Source organism: Rousettus aegyptiacus, unplaced genomic scaffold (genome assembly GCF_014176215.1).
Source record: "Rousettus aegyptiacus isolate mRouAeg1 unplaced genomic scaffold, mRouAeg1.p scaffold_m13_p_14, whole genome shotgun sequence".
In the NCBI taxonomy this organism is placed as follows: Eukaryota; Metazoa; Chordata; class Mammalia; order Chiroptera; family Pteropodidae; genus Rousettus; species Rousettus aegyptiacus.
Window position 1 is genome coordinate 29,662,200 of NW_023416289.1, and position 18,734 is coordinate 29,680,933.

Below are 18,734 nucleotides of genomic sequence, written 5' to 3' on the forward strand. Positions count from 1 at the left end.
ATCTGTGACTTGTTAAACTTTAGTAAAAATTAATATTTTCAAAAAAAGACAGATAACATAGTTTTTAAAATGGGCAAAAGTTTTGAATAGGCACTTTATAAAAAATCTCCAGATGGTCAATAAACATTGAAAAGATGTTAAATGTCATCAGCCATTAGGAAAATGCAAATGTAAACCATGATAAATACCAATATATACTTACCAAAATAATTATCATTTTTATCTGAAAAATTTCTTAATTTATCTTCCAGTTTACTATTATTTCTGTAGTTAGATCTAATTTACTAAGTTCTGAATTCAAGTTATTGTATTTCTGAATCCTAGAATTTTTCTCTGACTTCTTATTATAGTTTCACTTTGCCAAAATTCTCAATCTCATCTTTTATATCCTTTAATATTTTAAGGAATTGTTGAAAGTCCATATTCTGATAACTCCATTACCATTTTCCATGACTCCGTTTTTATTGTCTATTGTTTTTGTTTTTTGATCATATCGTCCAGTCCCCTCACGTTCCATGTTATTTTTGATTCTGTGCTGGATATTTTACATGGAAAAAATGTAGAGATAACTTGAAGCCTAGAGCAATGTCATCATCCTCCACAAGAGGATTTATGTAAGCTTCTGGGACATAGGAATGCCACTGCAGCCTAATCAAGGATTGAGTTATTTTGAAGCTGGGCTTCAGTGTCTGCAAGAGATGGTCAATTTCCAGTTTTCCTTTACTCCTGCAGTACAGTCCTCCAGAGTTCCAGTCTAAGCTTTGAGTCTGTTGAATTATCTGTTCAATGTCTCAGCTCCTCAGCTGCCTCTCTAGAATGGGCAGATAGCTGCCCCTATCCTCATTAACAGATACCTTGAATGGAGAGACTCTAAGTCAATCTTACATGTCTAGATGTCCTTTCTTTCCTGAATCTTATCCCTATAATTCTTCACTGTTGTTAACTAGCCTTCGAACCTTTTAAATGTAATCGTGTGTGTGTGTGTGTGTGTGTGTGTGTGTGTGTGTTCCAGCTTTTCTAGTAGATGGGCCAGCCCAAATGATATATACTCCATCACAAAGTCTCTAGGACAGCATCTTGACCCAGGAAAGTTACAGACTTAGAAGGTAGATAGTATCTGTGAGCTACAGTGATTTCTCAGGAGCTTAAATGTGGAAAAATCTGATTCTTAAAGGTGTTTGCTCCCTTGGTCTTATTTAACAATGCTGCAGGGTGGCAGGTGAGGCAGGGAGCTTATTTTGTGGGAGCCTAGATGACCCCATCAGAAACACTGGGAGGGCATCTATTGTAGGAGGTGGGGAGCTGGCTCAGTGATTGTGGAAGTCTCTTCACAGTGCCTCCAAGTGAGTCTAACGGTGGCTGTAATCTCTCACGGCTCAGCTGTAGGGCATGCCTTTGTCACCAGAGCCACTGGGCCACACTGATGAGCTGCTTCCACACCCAAAGCAGGGAGGCCAACCTCACCTGCCCTCCTCAACCAGGTGTCTTCTACTTACGTGGGGGGATAAAGCAGCTGCCCTCAGTCCCCTGGGAAAGTAATGAGAATCCAGCAGCTAGAATCAAAATGATGATTCAGATATTTTAGCCTTAAACTTTCATTTTGCTTCTGTTAAAAAACACTCTGGGAAAAGCTGGTGTCTAATTGTATGATGCTTCACTATTGCCCAGTCCCTCTGTTTTCTCATGGAGTCCTCGCAGGCTTCCAAGCTCAGTGTTATCATCACCCCCACTCCGCTGATGAGGAGACTGAGGCTCAGGGAGAGGGACCAACTTGCTGGGCTTCCTCAGTTTGCAAGAGCCAGTTAGCGCGTTCCATGAAGGCGGGCAGGTATTTTTGTCTGTTTTATCCCTCCCTGTGTCCCCAGAACAGATCTGCTGTGTCATAGTGGATCGATGCTTGCTGAATGAATGAATGAAGTGGCACAGCTGGAACTCGAAACCAGGTTTTCTCATTCCAGATCACGCATGGATTTCTCACTACCGTGGTGACTCATATTCCACACAAGGAATGGTTGGCTAGTCCTTCTGAGGCCCTTTTAGGAAAAAAAAGAGGAATGTAATTAGCACTTTGGTGTGGATATGAATTCCCTGTGGATCTACTCAAAATGCATATTCTGATCAGCAGGTCTGGGTGGGACCTGAAATTCCGCATTACTGACCAGCTGTCAGGGGCTGCTTATACTTCTGGCTCATGGACCATGCTTTGAATAATATGGATAGTTATAAACATCTTCCCCATCGGTGATGGGGAAATTCAGAATTAGGGAAAACTTAGAAGCTGTAAATCCAGAGGGGGCAACAGAGCAGGCAGTAAAGGGATTTGACCTGAGACCTGAGTTCAAGTCCTACCTTCTGCCCTTTATGTGGGATGTGGCCCATCAATTACTGCTCTGAGCCTCAGTTGTTTTTTATACAGCCTTGTTGAGATATCATTCACGTACTATATAATTCACCTATTTAAAGTGTGCAATTCGATAGTTTTTAGTATGTTCACAGAGTTGCACAACCACAACCACAATCAATATTATAACTTTCTCATCACTCCAAAATGACACCCTGTACCCAGTAGCAGTCATTCCATATCGACCTCCCTCCATTCCCTGCAATCGTGAATCTATTTTCTGTCTCTATGGGCTTGCCTATTTTGGACATTTCATGTCGATAGAATCACACAACATGCGGCATTTTGTGCCTGGTTTATCTCCCTTAGCAAAATGTTTTCAGGTTTCATCCACATGGTGGCATGTGTCAGTACTTCATTCCTTTTCATGGCCGAGTAATATTCCATTGTATGGCTGTGTCACATTTTGTTTATATATTAGTTTGGTGAATATTTTGGCTGTTTTTGTTTTTTGGCTGCCATGAACATTTGTGTACAAGTTGTGTGAACACATGTTTTCATTTTGCGGGGGGTATGCACCTAGGAGTGGAATTGCTGGGTCACGGGGTCACTCTAGGCTTCACCTTTCGAGCAGTTGTCAGACGCAGGGGCTGCACCGTTTTACGTTCCCACCAGCAATGCAGGAGGTTTTCAGTTATCCCCAGTCTCTCCAGCACTTCTCATTTCTGTCTTTTTGGTTGAAGTCATTGAAATAAGTGTGAAGTAGTATCTCCTTATGGTTTTGGTTTGCATTTCCCTGGAGGCTAATGGTGATGAGCATCTTTTTCATGTGCTTTTGCCCATTTGTATATTTTCTTTGTCTTTCTAATTTTGAGTTGTAGTTCTTCGTGTTTTCCAGATGCAAGACCCTTATCAGGTATGTGATTTGCAAGTATTTTCTCTCATTCTGTGCCTTCTCTTTTTCTTGATGGTGCTCTTTGCATCATAAATTTTAAATGCCGGTTAAGTACAACACAATTACTTTTTATTTTCTTGCTGTGCTTTTGGTATCATATCTAAGAAACCATTGCCGAATCCAAGGTCGTGAAGATGTGCACCTTTGCTTTCTTTTAAGAGTGAGCTTTAGCTCTTGCATTTAGGTCTTTGAGCCTCTTTGGGTTAATTTTTATATATGTTGCTTTATAGGGCTCCAATTGTATTCTTTTGCATGTGGGTATCCAGCTGTCGGCACCATTTTGTTGAAAAGACTGTCTCACCCCATAGAATGGTTTTGGCACCCTTGTTGAAAATTAATTAACCATGCACAAGAGGGTTTAGAGCATCAGGTTTTTACCTTTGAACTCAGGATAAAAATTAATGCTGGCATTCTATTGCTATTATGAAGGTTAACTGAAATAATTTATGTGAGGAGCTTTCCATATATGGCCTGGCACCTAATAGAGACCCAGGCATCAGGCAAGGATATGGCAATGAAGAAGGCTGTGTGGACACAGGGGGCTGGGCTGTTCTTTCCTGGAAGAAGCCACACTGCAGCAGAGGCGCGAGCGGGGAGGGAGGGGGCAGCGGGGGGAGCTGAGGCTGGGGCTAGGGCTTTGCTCTTCCCAGCGGTGTCTCTTTGCCGTGCCAGCATGACCTGGCCCTTGCACACCCCACCTGGCCAGCAGGCATGGAAAGAATTACTCCATCTTTTCACAAAGATGGATGATGATCTCAGGTGAGGGGTAAGGGTTTGGAACAAAACGTCCTTGGTAACAAAGACTTGGAGAAAACATGGCTCCAAACAGTGGTTTCCAGGAAGGCCCCTTCGCCCGGATTTTCTCGCTGCCCCTCCACCGCGTTGCCCTGGGAGCTGCTGCAGGAGGCATTCTCCCTTCCGTGGCCTGGCTCGTCCTCAGGCTTCTCGAATCCCTCACGAAGTGTGCGAGGGCGCCCTGGCAGCCAGCCCCTCGCGGGTGTCATCCGTGTGCCACACTGGCTCAGAGCCACACTCGCACAGCTCTGCTGTGGGCTGGGGGCTGAGGCAAAGACCGCCGCCCCCATGGGCTTTTTCTGAAGGGCCTGCTGTTTTGACAGTCTTCCTCCTAGAATGTTCTGTGTTGCTGGATTCAAGGAAGTGCCTCCAAACTTGGGTGGGGGAGTTCACGTCTCCTAAGTTCTATCTCCTGGGGCATGAGTTGGTGCCACGTCATTTTATGTGGGGACACCTTGCCTCTGCTCTCAGGGAAGACCTAGATTCTGAGCTGTTTCTCATACTCCAGGAATCTTGTCTGCACCAAATTCTACTTCCTGTGCCAAATCACATGCAAAATTAATTAGACAGTGTCCTGGTGAGAGTTATTCTTCCATCTCAACTGTCACTCATGGAGCGGTTGACAACTTCTGCCATCCCTGTCAAGAGCCGGTTCTGGTCCCTTGAGGGTGGGCAGTGCCCATCTCTCAGAGGTTCCCCCTTTGGTCACCTTCCTTCCGAGGCCCTCAAAACTCTGCCCTCTCAGTAACCACGCCAATGCAGACTTTCTCAGGGACCTGAAATGCCACAGTGGGTTGGTGATGTAGGGAAAGTCTGATTTGGTCCGATGTGGGACTAATGAGGAGATGCCCAAATCCTCCCCCCTGGGCAGCCCTCCTTGACCAGAGCCCCCACCACACAGGGATGGTGCATCGGTCTGGCCTGCTCACACCTTCTTCTTCTTTGTCCCCCACAGCCTCTGCTATAGCTGAGTCAGGTGACCCTGGCCCTGCCACAGGCTCTTGACTCTTTGTTGTCATTATATGACTATACATCCCCATGAAGGCAAGGGACTGGCTGTCCTGGTCACTTCGGAATGCTGGCAGCTGATGGGGACTGCTGGGGACTTGCTGAATGACTGTCGGTCAGTGTCAGGTCCTGCCCTCAGGACCTGGTTCTGCGGGTGTGGTCTGATTCCTCCCTCTCTCTGCTGGTAAGGGACTTTTCTAGCACCTCCCTCACCTGTTTAGAGAGATGCCTGGCTCCATCTTCCACCATGACACACAAGACCTCTGCTGCCTCTCCACTGGCCAAACTCTATCCCAGGGAGCTGGTCCTGCCTATATATGTCCACTTGGCCTGTCTCCTGCTCCTCAGCAGGGTCCTATGCCTGCCCCTCACCCTGCCCTCTCAGGAGGAGGCTCCAGCACTAACAGCCTGGTCCTTGGTCCCCAGACTGCCCGGGATGGCTTAGGCTGGAGCCGCGGGCAAGGATGCTATGCACGGGCAGCAAGGGCTGCCCACTTAGTGTGACGCTGGACCGGGCTCTCGCCCTCTCTGGCCTCAGTTTCCTCAAGAGTGTAGGTTGGTCACCGTGCACAGCGGAGACTTGTGGACAGGAGAGAGAGTGGCGATCCCTGCATGTGCCCAGCAGTGCCTAGCCTTTTGCGAGAACCCATGAAGGTCGGCCATCATCTTCATCCGGGTACCTGCGAGGGCTATGGCCATCTGCCCACTGTTCCCGAAGCCCCTGGGGGACAGGCATGCTCATCATGAGAGCTGCTGTGAGAGGACCTGGATCGATGAATGTGGAATCTTGGTCTGGGGGTGTCGGGAGCTGGGAGAAGAAAGGCTTCTCCCCATGTATTCTTGCATCCAACTCAACTTCTTGAAGTGAAAATAGCAGTTAAGTCTGTTTGTCCAACTTTTCATTTTCCTTCGAAACAGAGCTGCATTTCATCAAAACCTCCAAATATTTATTTTAACATTCCTCCTATAATTTAAAATTATTTGCTGTATTCTAGGGGATGTTTTATGTTTCCTGTTGTGCAATAGCTTTTTGTCTTCACCGCGCGGCCAGCAGTCCCCATACCTTATCACGTGCGATGGCGGGGGCGGGTGGCAGGCTACCGTCTCCCGGAGCCGGGGTGCCTCCTTTGCACCCAGGATCTCTGAGGGTCACGACTGGACAGCACAGGCGAGGCCTCCTCTGGTCTCCTGTCTGATAGTGGAGTGTAGACGTGCAGGGCTCTCGTTCCGCCACGGCCTAGGTGGCCTAGGGCAACTGGCTTTACCTCTTGAGACTCGTTTTCTTCAAGTGTATCCACTCTTGCGGTTTCCCACATCCTGTTCCATGTGGATGACTTTACGTGTGCAGTATCCAAATGCCTCGAATCCCATAAAAAGGAACTGGGGTTCCTGTTCTTCCCAGGTCTGTGATTGTGACCAGGGAGACTCTGTCAGGCATTAGCTGGTTGTCTCTAACTCTAACCTCCCTTTTAAGCAAAGAAGCAGCAAATATCAGGCCTAGAGACTTTGGTAGACAAGAGAATCTAGCCAGAATTTGAAGATTTAAAAATAAATTTTTTTTTTAGGGCATGGAGCCCGCTGCCTGGCCAGCCTCTGGTCCCTAGACACGGGGCCATCCCTATCGGTGGCCTCTGGGACACAGGCAGCCCCCCAGTTGGCAGGGGCAGTGGGAAGCCAAGGAAATATAAAGACTTCTGTTGATCTAGTTTAAAAGTTCAATGTTAAAGGTACGATGATTTATTTTTGAAGTGATAAGACAAATTTGAATTTTGATGGAGCATACATAATGGTAAAAACAATATTTTTGCTGAATGGGGACATCCATGGGGCAGAAATATGCTTAGAATCAATGCTGTCCCACAAGCAATAATTGCATCAGCGTATTCTCCTAATCACAATAGAAGCTGAGACTGTCAAAATGTGTAACTATTAAGTAGAGAAACTAGACCACAAAATCCGCGCGATGAAGCCCACAGTGAGTTAAAAAGCAAAACAAAACGAACTTCAGCTGGGCAGTCCGGGCTGTCTGTGCTGCCTGCCATCGGTCGGCTTCGGAAGTGGTAGAGCCTTTGTAAACGACACGAAGTGGCCCACGCTGGCATCGACTTGTTTTATAAGCGAGTCCTTAAATTTCGGTTGCATTTTATTCAAATTCCACTGGAAACTTCACATTTTGCAATGAATACTGTACCAGAAACTTCATTTCCTGGAGCTTTTAAGTGAAGCACAATTATCACCAGGAAAACTTGCTCACGGAAAGATGCTGAAATGTTTTCCCTACAAAAGCTGGGAGGAGCAGAGGGATCAAATTCTGGGACTCGAGGCCGAGGCCGGGGATTTCATGTGCAGTGCTACAGTTTCATTCTGGAATGTTCTGGACTTGTGGAAGAATCTTCTGATGAAGTCCATATTTTTAAATTGGATACATTTATATTCTGTACCCAAATGGAATGTAGTTGAGACAGCCTAAGATTTTGAAACATTTGAATTTGTTAAAACATGCAAAAGAATTGTAAATTGAGACAACTTGTTTGATGAGATTCGGCTTGTGAAATATTTGTTGATTAGCAGTTCTCTGAATGGAAACAGAAAGATAGCACCTGCCCAGATGCCCAGGCTGAAGAAGCCGCACAGGCCCACATGGAAAAAATAGAATTGAGAAAATCCCCAACTTAGTTAAATTTGCTCCGAGCTTACCAGGTCTGTCAGTAATCACAGCAAGATTATTTTTTCAATAAAATATTACACTTTAAAGAGTCATCAAGGCATCAACCATTTTTAATTTAGCAATCACAAAAAATATAACACTAAAGAAGGTTGGAGATAATCTATGAAAAAATTAAACTAATAAATAATTTTTTAAAATTCTTAAAAAAAACAGTGACATAGTATTAGAGCCAGGTATATTTGATAAATCAATTAAAGTTCGTAAATGTGTAGCAGAGTTTTTTTAATGCCTAGATAATAAATACAATTTTTTTTTTAGTTTTGCTTTAATATATACTGACTTGGCTTGAAATAATTTATTTTTGACAATAAATTTAAATAGAACTATTTTATAGGTTCTATAGTTTATGATATAGAGCTAAATTATTTAAAGAAAATAAAAATGTCAGACAATAAATAGATATTTTGAAAAAGTACATATCTTAAATACTAGTGTTTTAGCACTCTTTTTTATTCTCACCAGTGTCTTGGTTTGTTGACAATTTATATCATCACTCTGATTATATTTCATAACATCTTACCTGTGGCATTATCTTTTTGTTCCCTTTTGTCTCCTTTGCTCCTTGAGGATAAAGATATCTTACTATTTTTTGTATCGAGTCTTTACTTAATCCAGATATCCAACAAATACTTAGTGCTTTCTCTATGCCATATATTGTAACTCTGTAAAGCCAGCATGTAGCAAGGTTATAGCAATGTGAAGCTCTTTAAACTTGGATAAATGGATGGATTTGTGGATGGGTGGATGGGTGGATGGATGATACAGAGATGGGTAGGTGGGTGGACTGATAGGTAGATGAATGGGGAAGGCAGATGAAATTTAGTCATAAATGAGGACATCACTGATACTTTCAAGTTGAGTTTTCTTTCTTTCTGAGTCTGAAGCATGTTCTCCTGGTTAATTACAGCACAATCTCCTTATTGGCCAGATCTTTTCACGTTGTTTCATGGCTCTGTGAGCTTCCGGTCATCAGAGGAAGTGGGTGAGAAACCAAGACTGGGTCAATATAAACCTCCCAAATCTTTGCTAGGAAGCAGCTATAATACTCTTGGTTTCCAGATGGTGGTCCGTGGAATTTTTTTTGATTGGACAGTACAAATGCCCATTGAAAGTTGATACTGGCCAAGAATCATTTCAGTGAGGCAAGATCATGTTCTACACCAAGTGTGGTTTGCAGGTTGACTCAGCGCAGGTGGCTGGCAGATGAGACCCTCCATACCTGTGCACTAAGACCTTGCATCACGGAGCATCTTTTATCCAATCAGGGACCCATGTCCACCTACTGAAATCCTATCCACCTTAAAAACCTATCCCAAGAGGCTGCCCACTGCCTCTCCATGTAGAACACATCTCTGCCCACTCTGGATCCCCCTGCCCTTGGCTTATGCAGTCCCAGGTGACCATGGCTCTTCTTGTTCGTCTGGGTCCCCACGCATCTCCAACTTGGTGGTCAGATGCTTACCCAGAAGCACTACAGTCAGAAGCTTCAGAAGTTCAGAGCTTTGAGTTATCACCTGAGTTATGTCTTAACTTTTCAGTTCTTAGAGTTTCAGGGGGGAAATGGCTGGTAAGAATCACTCACTATGTGCCAGCCCTGATCCATGCTTTATGCACATTAACTTTTTAACCCACGCACAGCCCTAAAAGTGGATACTGTCATCACTTGCCATTTTTAGTTGAGGGAACTGAGGCATGAAGAGGAAAGGAAGCTGACCAAGGTCCGGCAGCTGGTATGATGGAACAGTCAGGATTAACGACAGACAGGCTGGCTCCACGACCTGCGTTTGTTCTCTTTTCTAACATTTTATTATGAAAAACTTCAAACACACTGGAAAATTAAAATAATTTCGCAGTGAACAACCACATACCCACCGCTCAATTCCACCACTGTGTGGAACCGCATCCACTTTATCACATGTCCAGGCGTCTCTCCATCCCTCTATTCATCTGCAAATCCATCTTATGTTTGTATCCATTTCCAAAAACAATTGCAGACACCAGTACCGTCACTCCTACACACCAGAGCTCACATCTCAACAGCTAGAGTTCAATATGTGTTTGTTTTAAAGTAAAATTTCCATGCAGCGATATGCACATACCTGAGGTATACCAGTCTCCGAGTTTTGACAAAAACAAACACCTGTGAAACCCCTCCCCTGTCAAGACCTGGAACTTTCCCACCTCCCCAGAAAGGCCCCCCACTTCCCAGTCAACCCTTGCTCCCCTGCCCTTGAGGCAACTGCTGCCCTGATATTTTTCATCATAGATTAGTTTCACCTTGTCCAGGACCTCGTATAAATCAGAGTTGACATTTTTAATCACCAATCTGTACTGTCACTGGATGAGGGGTGTTTCAAGGGCTAGCTTTGGGGAACTGACAGATCTTTTCTGTCTCTGCATATCAACCATGATTCTCCAGAGAATCGGAACCAATAGGATATCTGTAATCTATCTTATCTAGCTAGCTAGCTATGAGAGAGAGAGAGAGAGAGAGAGAGAGAGAGAGAGAGAGAGAGAGCGCGCGCGCAAGAGTAAGAAAGTGATTTTTATTTTAAAATTTGTGGAGCTGGCAAGTTCAAAATCTATAGAGCAGGTCAACAGGCTGGAAACTGACAGGACGTCTGTTACTGTCTTGAAGCAAATTTTCTTCTTTTTTGGAAAACTTCAGTTTTTGATCATACAAACTTCAACTGGTTGGATGAGGCCCACCCACCTCATGAAAAATAATCTCTCTTACTCAGAGCCAGCTGATGGTAGATGCTAACCGCATCTGCCAAATACCTTCACAGCAACATCAAGACTGGCACTTGACTAAACAACTGGGCATCTTAGCCTCTCCAAGTCAACATATAAAATTAACATTCACACTGTGTACTGCCTGAGTCGAGACCTCTAGCCCCGGCACTGGCTGAGGATGTGGGAAGGTGGCTTCCAGCAGGAAGAAGGTATGCCCAGAGACCTAACCAGAAGGGAGGAGCCATGACCCTGGTTGAGGGTCTCCCCAGTCGTCGGAGGAACCGCACCTGGGGCGGTGGCATCTGCACCTCCTTCCTTCATCTCTGCCGAGAGAGCAGCTGTTATGTAACAAAAGGGATGCTTTGTGCCGCTCTCCATGATGACTCGCTCCTCCCAATAGATGATCTGATTATGTTTTAATGAGAATAATATTTGCTTCGAGGAAGGATGAACCCGGCCATGTTTTTATGTCGGCCAGATGTCTTCAACTATTTACCCCCTCCCAACATTAGGAATCTGGCAAAACCTGCACCGACATTTGGCCCCAAAGATCCCTCTCCCTAGGCCCCACCTCCCTCAAACACCCTTTAATTTTTAAGTCCATGGGTGTTTCCAGGGAAATGTAAGCCATGTGTAGCTGATTCATTTACACGTTGCTCATCAAAATACAGACTTTTGTAAGAGCTAATTGGCGCCTGGGTAGCGTTTCAAGTCTTTTTTATAAGCCTCTAACTGACCCTGTTGTTGTGAGCCAAGCGTTAACAGAACCTCAACTTCAAAAGACTGACGTTTGGTCCGAAACTCAGAAGCTCTGGTGTTTGAGTGGGCACTGAACTTGGCCGAACATTTTCTACTGATTTTAGGCTGAGCAAAGCCAGGCAGTTGGGAAAGACTAGACTCTAGGCAGTTATTAACTGTTTTTTCCCCCCTTGTATTTTGCAGGCTGACAACAAACAGGCTTTGAGCAAGGAATTTGGGGTCCACTGCTGGGACAGGTAGGATTTGATGTCACCTGCTCCTCTGTTAGTCGATGGCTCAGTATATGGCTATGTTGCCTTGCACAGGGTCTTAAGGGGTCTAGGTAGCTTCTTTGTTTGATAGCCTTTTTTCTTTTGCCAAAGAATGGGATGTAGAAAAGTAATTTTGTCTGTTTCTTTCCTCCGAAATTGAGTTGGTTCGTTCATTCATTGATTCATTCATTTACTTATGCAGTAATTTTATAAAACACCTATCAAGTGACAAGTATTGTGATGGGGGCTTGGCATTAGTCATGAGCAAAAGATATTGTGTGTGTCCTCTGAATGCTGACACACTTGTGGGGGAGACAGAGAACTAACAGGTAAACAGCTGTAAATCATAAAAGTATTATTGCAGCTTGTGAAGGGAAAGACCAAGGTATGACAAGATGGGAGCGTCCTCCAGCAGATGGTTGGAAAACCCAAGTCTGAAGCTCACGAAGGATGTGGGGAAGGGCAAAGGGAAGAGCATTCGGGGTGGGGAACAGAGTGTGCAGGGTCCCTAGGTTGCTGGAGGACTGAGAGTGCTCAAGCATCAGGAAGTTGTCCTGTGGGAGGGTCAACAGGGAGTAGAGGCGGGGCCAGGTCATGAGAGGTGGCAGAAAGGAGTTTACATTTTACCCAAAGAGTAAGGAGAAAATGTTGACGCATCTGCAGCAGGAGAGGGACTTGGCCCAATTTCTGTTGTTGTTTAAATCAGGTTCGTTGGGATATAATCGACATCGGTAAAATTCACCCCTTTCGTCATGCTGTTCTATGAGTCTCAACAAGTGCATACAGTTGTGTAACCAACGTCACAATCAAGATACAGAAGGGTTCCATCACTCCCCAAAACTCCCTCGTGGACTTTGTAGTCAACGCCCTTGCGTCTGCCAGTCCCTGGCAGCCCCCATCTGATTTCTGTCACAGAGATTAGTTTTGCCTTTTTCAGAACATCATTGAAATGGAACGATCCAGGATGTAACCTTTAGAGTCTGTCTTCTTTCACATGTCGTAATGCATCTGGACATGCATGCTGCTGCGGGCATCAACAGTTTGCTCCTTTGATTGCCGAGAGGTTGTTTGTGATTTGGCGCACTGCCACACCATTGGTTTATCCAGCCACCTGCTGAAGAACCTGTGGGCAGTTTCCAGTTCTTTAGAGCTGCTATGAGCTTTGTGCTCAGGCTGGTGTTTCTGCCCCTCTGTCCTCACTCCTGGCCAATGCTCCATGCATATTTGCAGGGATTCTGGGTTCCACAGTAAGAATATGCTTAATGTTATAAGAAACTGCTGAACCATTTTCCAAAGTGGCTGCACCAGGGGATGTCCCCACTGGTGACACCCCTCCAGAGCTCAGTCGTCAGTGTCTCATCTTGGTGGTCCTGGCAGGTGTACAGTGGCCCCTCCCTAGGACTTTGATTTGCATTTCCCTCATAACCAATATGTTGAGCATCTTTCTATCATGGGCTTCTACTGTTATTGTTTTAAAAAATTATTTTGGATTTGGTAAAGGGAGCCCCAGGCTGGGAGCCAGAAGTCTGAGTCCTGGTCTCAGCTCAGCTGCTAATTTGTTGTGTGATGTTGGGCAAATGCCTTCCCTTCTTCTCTCTGCCTAATTTCCTGCAACGTTACTGGTGATAATAATGCTTCATGGGGCTTTTTGAGGATTGAGGGCAAGGTAACATGTAGGAAAGCGCCTTACAGTCACAGCTTCATTCCTAGCCATACCACCACTTAACCCCTTTGTTTCTGCCACTAGACTTAGCAAATTTCCTCCTTCCTTCCACACCTCTGCATGCAATCGTGATGAAATAAAAAGCCAAGATGGCCACAGAACTTTACAGTTAGCAGATTACTTTCACATAGTTGCCTATTTTATTTTCTGAGACAAGGGAAAGAACGCTGGTACACAGCAACCCTTTCTTTTCGGAAAAACTGTCCACCATTATCATACTCCAATTCTGTGCCTCTACCGCCCATCCTCCATCCAGTTCCTCCCACAAACTCCCCTCCTGAGCAATCCTGTGTTCCCACTTTCTCTGGCCAAGAACCTTGGAATCATCCTGGATTCCACCCCACTCTCTCTCACGCCCACATTCGATCCTTCGGCAGGTCATGTGGCGCCATTTTTAAGATAGATCCAAAATCTTGTCATCGCCTCCATCATTTGCACCCAGTCCAAGCCTCTCATCTCACCTGGACTATTGCCATAGCTTGCTGATGGATTGTCTCCCAATCTCCCCTTAGCCCTGCAGTCAATTCTCCAAATTGCAGCCAGAGAGTCCCCTCACTCACCTACCTGCCTTTTGCCCAGGGTGGGCATCCTAGCACTCTGCCTGGGGACCTTCTGCCCAGACCCATGGCTGCCCATTTGCTCTTGCATGCCATTCAGGCTCTGCTCAAAGGCCACCTCTCCGGATACCTACTGTCCCTGCTACCCCTTACCTGCTTCTGTTTCGTTCACTGCACACGGCCCCAGCCGACACATTATGTATGTATTCGGTATTTAGAATTTGTCCCGCCACTAGGATATGAGCCCCGGGCTGTGGGGTTTTCTGGTCTTGTTCATTCGCTCCAACCCTGGGATCCAACCCTTGGCACATGTGGGGCCCAGGAATACTTGCTGAACAAATAGACACATGAAAGTCTCGATGAATCAAGGGAAATTGGTAACGGCCGAGAGCTGCAGTGTCCTAGCGAGAAAGCAGTGTCAGGAGAACAATTTTTTTCTGAAACCATGGAGGAGTCAGAAGGTGGCCCCTGGAGGTCACATCATTCAGGTCCTGGTAGGATTCACACAGGTTGTTCTTGAGCAGAGGAGTCTAAATGGGGTGGATGTGATGACTCACTAAAATGAGAGAAGAAAAGATGAAAACTTCTATGGACTTTTGAATATCATTCTTTTAACATTACAATATGTGTATGTGTTTAACAGTATCCGCAGGAATAGCATATGTGTATAATTTCTAAACGAGACAAAATTATTTACAGATGAAGATGTGCAATTAGAAAAGTTGAGAGGCTTGTTCTAGAGCAGTGCTTCTTAACCAGGGGTGATTTTTAGGGTTGTCATATAAAATACAGTAAGCCTGAGTAAGTATGGATTTTGAAAATTTGCTTTTAAAAGGGGGGTATAAGTATATCTCAAATATTGCTTGTGATATACTTATACCAAAAATGACATTGTTTGTCTGACATTCAAATTTAACTGGGTGTCTTATATTTTTATTTGCTAAATCTGGCAGCCTTATCCCTCCTCTTGGTACTGTGACTTTGGCGGGGGTGGTACAAGGTGCTACTGATGTCTAGTGGATAGAGGGATGTTACCCAGCACCCCACGCACACCCTCACAACACAGAATGAGCCTGGCCCAAATGTCATTTGTGTCCAAATTGAGAACCTTCCTTTAGAGGAAGAACTGTTTCATGGTGTGGGTGGCTCTCTGGTCCTTGTAACACTCAGGGTAAGGGCCTTTCTGTGTGGTGGGCTTACAGTCTGCTCCAGAAACCAGAGGAGTATAATGATTACTGCCCAATTGCCAGCTCACTGGTTGCAACGTTTCACAGTAAAGTTTTATTTGAGGAAAGGACTATCAAGAACTGTTAGATGGGCCCTACAGGCAAATGGCGATGGCTAACTATCATGAGAAACTCCACACTTTTCCCAGCCTCTTTGTTTTTCAGTGTAAGTCCCCCATGCAAGTAATCCATGTATGTAATGTTAAAAGTCTAATAGGGCATATTTTCTATAGAACAGCCCCTTCCTGGCTTATCTTCCCGCCTCAAACCCTGCTTCCTGGAGGTAATTACTCTTAATTATTTTAGTCGTTTCTTCTAATTTTTTATTCACTAAATATAAATATTTTGCTTATTGCTACTTCTTAAATTATTATTATTATTTTTTTTTTACAAATTTTCTCTCTTTTACACAGCTCCCCACCCTGAATATTCACATTCCTGCAACTTCTCCCCAATCCTCCTAAAATAGCTAAATGGTTACCCTTGGTTAAATCAACATTTAGTGTGTGAATTATTGTGGGCTATGTAAATAATGCTCACATCAAGCTGCATAATGTGTCTTGATTACATTTCTCGTATAGCTTTTTGCTTTCTCTGGGATGAATGAGGGCTTCTCTCCTACTTGCTTAGTTGTCTGTGTACTGGTCCTCTGTCTTACCTCCATGCCATTTAACTCAACTCTAAGACTTCTCTCCAAATAGACAGAAGAACAGCTTATCAGTTCCATTTTCCTTCACATACTTCTCTCCGTCCTGGCCAAGTGCTCTCCAAGTGCAGCCCAGAGCCCACTCAGCTTCTTTCGGCTGCTCTCCCTCCTTGCAATTCCTGCCTTTCACTACTGGCTGGAAGCACCATTTCCTGAATCTCATGTCTTCTCTTCTCCTGATGTTCTCCTTAAGAACTTGCGTATCTGAAAATGTCCTTATTTTGCTTTCGCACTTGACTTGTCTGACTACAGAATTCTGGGTTAAAAGTAATCTCCCTGTGAATTTTAAAGGCACTTCTTCACCGCATTCTAGCATCTGGGGTTGCTATTGAGAAACAAATGACATCCGATTCCTGATCATCTGTGATTTGTTTTCTCACTGGAAACTTCTAGGACCCCTCTTGATGCCAGGTTTTCTGAAATATCAGAGTGATAAGCCTGTAGCATGTGTTTCTTCTGATAAATTGTCTGGGAACTCAACAATGTCTTTGACTGAAGATTTATGCCATTCAGTTCTGGGAAGTTTTCTTTCATTATTTTTTTTGTTATTTTGTGTTCTCTAATTTCTGTTGCTTGGGTCTTGGGCTTTTGGGGTTGATCCTTTCATTTTCATATGCTATTTCCCCTATTTTTAACCTCTCAATCTCTCTTATTTTCTTACTAGTTGTCAACATTCTGGGTAATTTCCTCAGCTATTTCTTCCTACTTTTCCACTGATTTCGTTTTTTTTTCTTTTACTAATATACTTTAAATTTCTAAGATTTAAAAATTATTTGAATATTTGTTTTTCCTTATAGTGCTCTATTCCTATTTCATCGATACATCATTTTCTTTTCTCCTGGAGATTGTTAAATATGCTTTTTCTGAAACTCTCTTTCTCCTCGCATTTTCTCTTTCCTGTTGTTTTTTCCTTCTTTCTTTTTTTCTGTCATTATTTTGAGATTTAATCTTTGTCTTTTTGTGATGTCTTCACTCAAGATGCAGTGGTCTCTAGCTGACCATCATTCTTAGAATAGGCATGAGAAGGCCTGCACATTGGCTCTGTGAATAAGTAGGGCCGTTGTTGGACTCTCGGGAAGGCCAGGATACAAGGACCAACTGTTTCACTGGACAATTCCCAAATGTCAGTATCTGTGGTCATTGCTTTTGGGATGACAGTTTTTCTGAAGTGAGGCTCACCAATTTCCATCTGAAGATAAGGAGAGGTGTAAGCCTGGCTTCAGACACCAACAATGAGTGGGAGAAAGGGGCTCAGATTTGGGTGTGTGGCAGGTGATGGTTGATTGATTGATCAGTTGAGACAGCTGGCACTTATTTTGCATTATGCCTTGGATACCCCAATTTAGAACAAACCCCCTGCTTATGCCAGGGTTGGGGAAGGATGGTTGATTGGGGGTGGGGAGGAAAGGGGTCTAACCAGTGCTCTGGTTTCCCTCTTAGCCCACACACCCACTTTCAGGGATTCTTGATGTCTTCTCTTCCTAAGGTAGAGGCTTTCTATCTGAACCAACCTGTTACAGTGGGTGTCTCTCTCTGTAGGCACTGAGGTTCTAAGTTCCTCAACTCTGCTCTCAGTTACTTGGACTTCTCAGCTTTCTTTCCACTTGTGTTTTAGCTTTCTTCTGATGATGTCTACTTTTTATCTTTTACTTCTGATGGGTTTGTGCCTTCTATTCATTTATTTCTGTTTTGATTTTGTTAAGCAACAGAAAAAATGGCCTTTTTTCAGTTAGCCAAACTTAACCAAAAGCCAGATTGTTTTCCAAAATTTCCAATTATATCTAAGAGAAAGTCTCAGTTAGGTATTATTATAACTTCCATACCTCTCAAAAAGCTGTGGTCTCTCTAATGAAGAAAGATAAAAAGCCACAGGAAAGCAGAAACATCTAGATAGAATTTAATAATAGTGTATCATTTTCATCATATTTTATTTTCATGGGTTCCCTGATATTTTTTAAGCAAATGATACTAATTTCCAACTGGTAGTAATGACACGAATTTCTTTTCAAAATAAATTTAGATCTTTAAGAAATGGGTTAATTTTGAAGAAACATGGTACATGAATAACAAGGTAGGCGTGATGGAGATTTGGCAAATGTCACGAGGGTGCTACATGAACGATTGGTGTTTGGGAAACCCTGAGATAGTACAAAACGCCTTGTACTGTTGTTGAGCAGACCTGGGTTCTAACCCCAGCTCCACCTGTAACGGTGGTGGGCCCTCCTGCCACCTGTTGCAGGATCTTTTTGAGAATTCACTATCGTAATGATATGAAGTGCTCGCCTGGGGACATTTATAGGTGTGTGGAGTGTGTTTTGAAAATTGCTGCCCTAGTTGCTCAGTGATGAGTACATGTTTCTGACGGTCACCCCAGCCCCAGGCTGCCCCGGCACATCCAACAGTTCTGAAAGCAAGAGACATGCCTTTAAATCTGCCAGGACTACACATGAGAAGGTCAAGTTCACAATATGTGCTTCAAAGTATGCATATTTAACAACAGTAAGAACAGTATTTTTTAACTCCTTTGCCAGGCATTGTTCCTCCATCGTCTCTAATAAATATTGCCCTCAAATGCCAATCTCTAAAAAATGTTTATGCTCTGTGGTTAAATAAGGAAATTATAGAATGTTTATAAGTTGGTGTAAGATCCACAGCTGCAGAGAAATGCTTTTTATCCTTATGCCTTTTTTTATTATTTGATGACATGATAATAACAGTAGAGGGTCATGAATTTTATTTCTGTTATTTAAAATGTAGAAATAAAAGATTACCATTCTTACATTAGACCAAAAATTCTTCTGAAAATTTTACTGGTTTTCGGACATCTGATTTTGGCCAGTGTGGAGTAACAGGAATGGGATCTACCTTCCCGCTGTAAACAACCAGAAAACTGGATGAAATGTTCTAAGCAGTTTTCACACATTGGACAACAAACAGTGTTAGAGGGAA

General features: G+C 43.9%; 1 protein-coding gene across 2 annotated transcripts in view; it reads left to right on the top strand.

Moving 5' to 3' along the window:
* ZNF469 (zinc finger protein 469) overlaps positions 1-18,734 on the top strand; it is a 288,356-nt gene that overhangs the window by 47,124 nt on the left and 222,498 nt on the right. For both annotated transcript variants that reach the window (XR_001594964.2, XM_016129457.2), the window contains exon 2: positions 11,506-11,558. The gene's annotated coding sequence lies outside the window, so the exon portion shown is untranslated. The remainder of the gene's footprint in view (positions 1-11,505; positions 11,559-18,734) is intronic.